This window comes from Notolepis coatsorum, assembly GCF_963971535.1.
Source record: "Notolepis coatsorum genome assembly, chromosome: 8".
Classification (NCBI taxonomy): domain Eukaryota; kingdom Metazoa; phylum Chordata; class Actinopteri; order Aulopiformes; family Paralepididae; genus Notolepis; species Notolepis coatsorum.
The window spans coordinates 55,547,004-55,556,314 of record NC_140172.1 but is presented as its reverse complement, the minus strand read 5'-3'; positions in this window follow the sequence as shown (position 1 = coordinate 55,556,314).

Below are 9,311 nucleotides of genomic sequence, written 5' to 3'. Positions count from 1 at the left end.
TCGCACAACCAATGGGACAGGCGCTGTTTCGATAGTGCCTTACCGGCACGAGAACCACCGTGACAGACAAAAAGCTGATCAGTAACCCTGAGGCCCTGAGTACGGCTGAGGTAAATTCCCAAAGCACGGACCGGACATGACAGGTGAAGGCCCGCCTCCAACTCACTAACGTGAGGAGGCGGATGAAACGCCTGAACCACAATATCCCTGGAGCGGAAGGAACTCCGGATATTCTTAGGCACGAAGGCAGGATTAGGCCGCAGAGTGGCACCGCAATCGGAACGAAAAGACAGGCACTCTGGTCACAGAGCTCACCCACGCGTTTAGCGGAGGTGACGGCCAGCAAGAACGCGGTCTTGAACGACAGCTGTCCCAACGGCGCTTGCTCAAGAGGCTCAAACGGGGCCAAGGACAACCGACCGAGGACCAATTGAAGATCCCAACTCGGAGCCAAAGAGCGTTGCACCGGCTTAAGGTGTCAACGCCAAGCAGGAAACGCTTCACAAGAGGGTGGCCATACACCAATCTTGGAAAATACGCCACTTACCCGCGTAACCCGCGATAGTGGAAGGAGCATGCGCGTTCCGGATGGTACCAACCATAGAAGGATCCATCCTCTCCAGACTCACCCTCTCACCAGCCACCACCAGCAGCTGGCCCAGCACAGGGAACTAACACAGAGACCTGTGCGCTTGAGAGAGGGCCCGCGATGACCAAGGAACAGGCCATGACGGGATACCAAGAGCTGGATCAGGACCGGGAACCACACAGCTGCGCCCCGGTCCGGCGCAATCAGGATCAAGGACCTGCGCTCCTCAATGTACCCGCCCCAACAACTGACCTAACAGATGTATGGGGAAAAGAATCCCAGGCGGCACGGCATTGGTCCCAGACCTGCCTGACTACGTCCGGACGTAATCCCCACCCGTCAGGGTGAGGACCGCCCTGCGACATTACACCTGTACCCACATTCACCCTGCCGGGGATGTGGAGAGCCCTCAGGCCGCGCAGATGGAGAACGCCCATAGTCAGCCGCCCGGTGCAGACGGGGGGAGCGTACTCTTCCCTGTCTGTCGAGATACGACACTGACGTCGTATTGTCCGTCCTGATCAACACCATTTGAGGACCAGAAGGACCGCTTTCAATATCAACACATTGAACGTAGCGCAGACCGAGCAGCATGGCTTGCCAGCTGCCCCCTACTGCGTTGGCCCGACGCGTCTCCAGCGAGGGAGGCGTTGGTGAAAAACGTGACGTGTGACAGCCTACTGCCCATGGGGACCCCCCTGGTGAGGACCCCAGGCAATCCCCAGGGGCGAGGTCCCCCAGTACTGACACGGGAACCTTAGCCGCTTCCACTTGCCTCTCACCGGGTCTATTTCCATACTGGAAAACCCACCTCCGTAACCCCCTCCTGGGGTGAAGAGGAGGCCAAGAGGGACCACGGAATGAGCAGATGCCATCATACCAAGCAGGCGTATCACGGACAGTGCCGTAACCGTCCTAGGACGGAACCTCCCGAGCGTGTCGACAACACGCTCTGAGAGGGATGCCCATAGCACTCCACCCGTTGACTGGGAAGAGGAGTACTCTACTTCCAGTCTACAGCAAACCCCAGGCTGGTAGGAACCTGCCTGGTACGAGACCTGACGATCCACCTTGACCGCCAAGGACCAGAACGTCGTCAGGGCAGAATACGCTTTGTAACCCCTGATGACGCAGAGGCCCCAATGCGGCCTCCACGCACTTGGTGAAGATGCGGGGAGCCAGAGAAAAACCGAACGGCAGCCTCTGGTACTCATACGCTAACCCTGCAAAGGAAGCGTAGGTAAGCCCTAGGATGGAAGATTGGGGATGCGAATACGCATCCTACAGGTCTATGGAGGAGAACCAGACCCCCACCTGACAGTGTTCAACAGGTAGGAGACGATCCAAAAAATGCTGAACCTTCCCATGGGACAGGTCCAGCATGGGTCTGACACCCCCCCCTCCCGATTTCTCAGGCACCAGAGAACACCGGGAGGAAAACGCCACGACGATGGCTTGCTTCGTCCACAGAGATCAGATCTCGTCGACCAGAGCTGTCACTGCTGGTGACCCTGACAATAGGGTCTGTACCAAACCCGAAAACGGGTGGGGTTGTGTAAATACAAGTCCCCGCCTCAGCGTTCTCTCCATCCACCTCGACATATGGTACTGCTGTAGCCATATGTGATGTGTAGATAGGCGGCCCGGTCCCACCCGCTGTGCGTAGCCAACCCTGGACCCGTGCGAGCAGAGCGTTCCGTGGAGTCGGGTCGGAACCTGACACTACCCACGAGGCAATCGCACCCAAGGGGGGGGACCCCGACAGAAAGGGCCGGTTTGATACGGGGGAAGCTGACATCAGTTCTAGGTGACAAAAGCTCCCCCACTGAACACCCCTCCAGAACATGCTGAGGAGTTGTTCTGCAGCCGGACATGCAAGGTGTGAGGCCCCCATGGGTTCCTACACACCGTAGCCCTGCAGTGATATTACTACCACCTAAATCACGCGCACCTCTTCTTTTCAGACCACTGCCGATCTCGCGGGAGTGGGAGGCACCAACATGATACCTGGCCTGGCGAAGGCGAGGCCGGGGAAGCCCGCACTGTGTGCCTCAAAAGGTTTCGAGCCCCCCTGCTGACAACACTTATAGTTGACAGACGTAACACCAGGCTCAACCAACACAGCTTATGGTGTGGGAGCCGCTTGACAGCACAACATTCTCACGGACAGACCCAGGCTCAGCCATCAACTGGGTGTCAGCCCCTGTCCCCATGAGAAGCGAAAAGTGGGGCCGCCCGCGCTTCAACGAAGGCATGCGGCCCGCAGCCAAAGGAAACAATCAGAGCCCCCTTTTTCCGCTGGTGTTGGGGGAGGGAGTGATCGGAGAGCGGGCTGCTCACGGCAGGACGGCGACGGCTTGTTTTTCAAGCCGAGCCCATCCAACATGGCCGATCCCTCGGCCGCCAAGGCTGTCGGCCTTGTGGACACCTGACGATTCAACGCCCAGGATACCTCTGGCGGGGGAAAACATGGCCGCCTGTCGAGGGCCTCGTCATTGCCGCTGACGAGGCCGTGCTCTCTCTTCTTCTGGCTGCGCGGTGTGAGGCGGTGTGGGGCCTAGGACAATACCGCCCACGCTCCAGCGGAAGACCAAAATCCTCTGCAGAGAGGGGAACCCTGAGCGGTTATAGCTTGCGGCTAGGTCAAAGCTAATAACGTCAACAACCTCGCGTGATGTGTCGACGTCGGCTGGCCCTCAAGGCCCCGCCACCAGACACCATTTTTTGATAGAAAAAACAGCAATTCGAACACTGTTACTAATCGCTGCCAATTCCATACCGTGGCGGTACAGGCTTTAGCAGCCCACCAGCCACTCGCCAGGCCGACCCACCTCATGGCGTCGGCCGGGCGGGGCACTGTTTCAATATGTCAAAAGCAAAGGACTGACGTTAACATGGAGCACCAGTGGTGGTTGCAAACAGCAACCTCCACTGTGGTGTGCACCATGAATGGGTTAATGAATAAAAGAACTAACACCACGAACATACTGTAGAATGAGCAAGCCCATGTACACAACGTTAAGGGGAGGCGGACCAGAGAGAACCAGTCCCGCATTCATTCATAATATTCACAACAGGTAAACAAAGCCCCCCCCGCACTACTCCCCCAATAGACACCGATTGACCATCAGCATGAATGGTTGAGAGAAGAGAAAAACTGTAGCATAGACAGACATTCTCGTAGCAGAGAGACAGAACAAAACAGTAGCCCATTATAGCATAGCGTTCAACGCTACTATGGACAGAAAACAGTCAGCTGAGCCACAAAACAGGCCGCCGCTAAATCCCATCCTGCAGTAGTATAGCTCTACTGCCACCCGCCGAGCCTCAATCATCGGCTTCCGGGTGGGAACACCGTTCAAACCCCGCCGGGGCACAGGATTAACGCTACCTGGCTAGGCTACCTAGCCACGGCACACCCTGTTGTCAACCCATTTACCCGTAAAAAGGGTAAAATAGGACTCAGCAAAACCCCCACATTAGCTACCGACTGACCTTCATTGATGAACCGGGCAAGAGGAGGGAAAAGCGGCAACATCCCACGGCGGAGACATTAGAACAGTGTAGCAGTAGTGTTAGCATTTAGCATTAGCATTAGCATTTAGCGTTAGCATTAGTTGTTTAGCAGCATGCTTCCAGGATCGCTTGGAACCCGTCCACTGCAGTGAAACGTTCACCAAACCATCCCGCCCCTGGCGCCGACACACAACATGGTTGTGTAACAAAACAAACCAGCATTACTAACACTAGCATCAATGCCTGATGACACAGGGCTCACCTGTGTGCGAGCCGGCTCGATAGCCAACCTCGCACGCTGTTCCTCGATCTGCTGCCACAAGACGAGGGAACATCAGAATAGACCCGACGTGTCGCTGAAACATGCCCCGAAGATTCCAGGGGTAAGCAAACCTCCGGTAAGCATTCAACATTACGCAATTTCTCTAATCTTTTCATAGCACTAGTTACATAGGGCGACTTGCGACAGCTATGATGGAAACTAAATAGAGGAAGAGTGAGTGGTGACCACGCCTAGTACTTTATAGTACGCCTCTATAGGGGCGGGGCCTGGCAGGTGGTGGGTGTATTTGTTTTTCGTTGATGGTGTACAGTAGGTACATGAGATGAGGTATATCTCGGTATGGCTTAAGAGCGGGACGCGATGCCAAGTACGATTATATAACTCCTCATCTCAACGCCTGATCTGTCTGTCATCTAATACCTTTCCATAGTTTAAATAAACCCCATATTTTTTCCACCATATTTTCATTCTTATTAATTTTGTAAGTTACCTTTTCCATACTATATATGTCCTCTACAGTTTCTAACCACTTGTTTACTTTGGGAGATTCAAGTTTTTTCCAAGCTCTTGTTATTTGCTTAAGTGCTGCAGCTCTCAAAATAAAATAAAAAGGTATAATTCTTCTTTTTGTAGGTTTTTGGGGCGTGTTCCTAACAGTATATCTTGTTTTTCTAGATACCCCACTTTCTCAAACATCTGTTCCATTATATGTAAAATATCTGACCAGTAGATTTGTATTTTTCTATATGTGAAGAATATATATGGTCCGCATTATTCTCCCCACATTCCCTCCAGCAACTAGGATTATTTTGTGTGAATTTGGATATATTCTATGGTGTTCTAATCTAAAGTACCTCATATTTATTTTCCAAGCATACTCCTGCCAAAAGGGTGATTTTATGTAATGGAAGATATCTTTCCACTCATTATCTGGTATATTTGTTTTCAGTTCCTTCTCCCATTTATTTTTAATATAGCTTAAGTCTTCAATTTTGTTTTCTTGAAGTATTCTGTAGATTTGTCCAGTTGTGTTTTTGAGGTTATGGCTTTGGTGAGTCTTTATCATGTATTTCAGAAGGGGATGGAGATCTTCAAGAGTTTTAATTTTGACTTTTTCTCTCAAGTACAGTCGCTTCTTACAATGTGTTCTTAGTCAACTAGCCTGTGTTTCTAGTCAACTAGCCTGGTTAAATAACATGTTCTTAGTCTACTAGCCTGGTTAAATAACAATGTGTTCTTAGTCAAATAGCCTGGTTAAATAGCAATATGTTCTTAGTCAATTAGCCTGGTTAAATTTTTTTTAATAAAGACTAACTAAATATATGAGATTAAAGCTGTTTAATGTGAAACCCTGATGGACAGAATGTGTCATTTGTCAGTATTTCCATTGACAGCTACTCCACATTTCTTGACTTGGTCACACAAGTCACATACAAGTGATATTTTATATTGTATAGTCAAACAATATGTTTCACTTGGGTAACAGAAAATAGTTCAAGGATTTCAGAAAATGTATAAGATGAAAGATGGACCACAACAGCTGCTACAGTGAAACAAAAAACCATTTCCCCATCTGAAATTGTTGATGCCGTTTTGGCGTGGCTCATACTAATGTGGAACATGTCATAGCTGAGTCAAAGAAGTGGGTCAACATTTATTTCCTACGTCAAGGCAAATTTCAGATCTTCAGAGCTCATTGTGGCAGAGCTATTGTCCTTGGTTGAAATCTACCTGGACTCAGTTCTTTAGATTTCCAACACAATAACACAGCAGGACAACAGATGAACTCTTTATTTGGAAATGTATTACAAGGGTGAAAAACACAATAGAAATGGGGTAGGAAAACTCCTAATTTTGGACTGCTTGCGGTCTGAATATAGTGCAGCCTGGTGATGGGGGACCCCACACGGCCAGAGCTGCCAGTAGAATGGCTGGGGCGGTACCCTGGCCTACCAACGCTGAGCAGGGGTAATGGCACGCCAAAATGGTGGCACGCACAACTGTGGTGGAAATAACCTTGCATAGTTGTTGTCATAATTGCATTAGCTTACAACCCAGGAGAATTGGCTTGAGAGCGAGCCCCTGGCCGGGGGGTCTCGTAACAGGCTCCTCGAGACATGGAATACCTTGACATTTATACATGACAGAGAAAGGGCGGGGCTCAGTGTGTAGACAAGACATTGGTGATTTATCATGGGAGACAGGAAAACAGATGGGGACAAAAGGGTTGATCAATGGAGAAGGGTAGACAGAAACTGAGTATTGGAGAACAATAGGCTGCCTATAGTAGTAGTATAGTATGTGTTAGGGCTGTCACATTATTTTCGAATTTCGAATTTAATTTCAAATTTACATAAAAACACCAGATTTGAACGTGAACGGAGAAAAAAAAAGAGAAAAAATATATATAATAATTATAATAATTATTATAATAATTATAATAATAATAAAACGGTAAAACACATATTCTAAATAATTACTGGTCATGGTTATTTCTAGTCTTTAATTTTAATATCTCTCAGAAGTCCACCAGTATGCCGGTGTGATCAAGTGACATCTTAGCCGTTTTAGAGGAGGATTATGAGGCGAGGTATAAGAAAATAATTGTTCATACATATAATTGTTTGTAGGCAACCTGAGGGCGCATTGTCATGGTTTCTAATGCTTCATGGAGCATGTTTACATTTGCTCATAGTAGAAAAACACATCTTCTAAAATAGTTTTTGTGTTTTGTGTTGTACAGTATGCAGTATATAGTCTATACTATATATACAGTATGTACAGTATGAAAACAAACGGTCAGGTCATATAGATGAGACTGTGCTGAAAAGAATGATACCAAACATACCATGGTAAAAAAAACTTTGAAAATAGCTCTTAGCCCTCTTATCCCTAGGCATCCCCAGTCCAAACCTTCCTGAACTTGAACTTCATGAGTTTGTGATGAATTATGTGTTAGTTAATGTTCAAAGTACTTCATATATAGTACCATATAGTACATTGAAGATAACAACTAGGGCTTTCAAACGATATGAAATATCTGTATGATTATCATGAGTATTATTGTGATTATTCTTCATATGTCACAGCACATGTTTTGAGTAATCTTTCCTTTCAACAAACAAATGCATTTTCAACCACTTTACTACATGGAATTAGGACATTTAGAGTGTATGGGATTTAGAAAATGTTGTGTGCAATATAGAACAGCTGACAGATTAGAAATATAATCTATTGTTCAAAGGTTATGAATGAACAAAAAATCGAGTTCATCTAGGTTTTTTGTATGTTTATTTACATGTGTGTGTGTGTACATTTGTATTCAAACGTACTCTATCTTGAACCGTTCTCTTCCTCAAGGTACCTCTGGTGGTCTGGGGCATCTACAATTCTGCAACGAATATCGAATATGATTTCTTGTTAAAGTGACAGCCCTAGTAGGTGTGTGGGCGGGGGGGGGAAATGGGAGGGGGGGAAACATATAAACAGGTTGATCAAGGGAGAAGGGTAGACAGAAACTGAGTATTGGAGAACAATAGTAGGTGTGTGGGGGGGGGGGTAACATAATGTCTACCACAATTTCACCCTTTCCTGTCATATAATAAAGGTGTCGACATACTCATCATAATTACCTCTTAAGCATCGGACGGCCCGACGACGGGCCGTCACGCATGTCGCGGCACTTTGCTCTCATCTGTCGTCTCCGGCAGTGGAGGTCATTCCATGACAACACGTGAGGCAGTACTTCACTCATAATTATTATTAATTTACATATATATATATTATTTTTTTGTATTATTATTTATTTTTTTGGCAATCGCTTGGGTGACTGTCTGAGTGACCACCTGTCGGAGTCGGAGTCCCGAAAATGGAACGTGTGTCATGCATCAACAGAACAATGTTTAGTGGATTTCGTCAGCATCCTCATGCAAATGAAGGATCGATTAGATCACAAAAGACTGCTGTTTGTTGCATTGCTGGATTTGCAACTGCAGAGGAGGTCATTGAACGTTTCATCAGAAAAGAGCGAAGGATGGATTTCATTTACAAGTGATGGGAGGGACAGGGACACTATTTCCTCCTAAGAAGTAACGTTGTCAATGGTGAGTGAAATAATTTTTTTTATATTTAGTAGCTGTGGGGCGGGTCTGTGTTGATTAAGAATTAATTGGCTGTATTTTACTACGTGCGTTGGTATGCTTTCTGCCTTTCTGTGGGTAACGAGCGATTTATTTTGGTCCGCTGTGGCCTGGTCTCTGTATAGTGCTGAGTGATGTGCATCTGAGATTGATCTGGTGATGCGTTCTGTACATCCAGGCGAAATGACAACAAGTCCCAAGCTGTGACTGTGACTGAGAGTGCAGTAGTCCAGGGTGGAAATTTACCGTGAATTTTACAAGCTCTATTGTACAACTTTGCTATGGGTTCTTCTATAATTTCCTTTCCAACCAGTTCTGGACCCAACATCTCCTCTCCTCCTCTTCCTCTCCCTCCTCTTCCTCTTCCTCTCCCTCCTCATCCTCTCTCTCCTCCCTCTCTCTCCTCCCCTCCTCCTCCTCTCCCCCTCCTCTCCTCCTCTCCTCTCCCTCTCCTCTCCCATCCTCCTCCTCCTCTCCCTCTCCTCCTCCTCTCCCCTCCTCCTCCTCCTCCTCTTTCCTATAGCTATTGATGTGATGTTTGTAAGTGAGGCGTGTGTGTCAAGAGTTACTCCAAGGTATTTATTACTAGTGCCTGTTGTCTTTAACTGTAGTGTCTGTCTGCTGTCTTCATAAGCACACTGTGTGTCTGTACTTCTTTATTACATTTGTTTATCTCTCCCGTCCTCCCCAATATTTTTAACTCACAGCCACCACTGCCACACACATTGGGGGATGTTTAAAAAATATAATTGAACAAATAATATAATAATTTGTGCTTCACCAA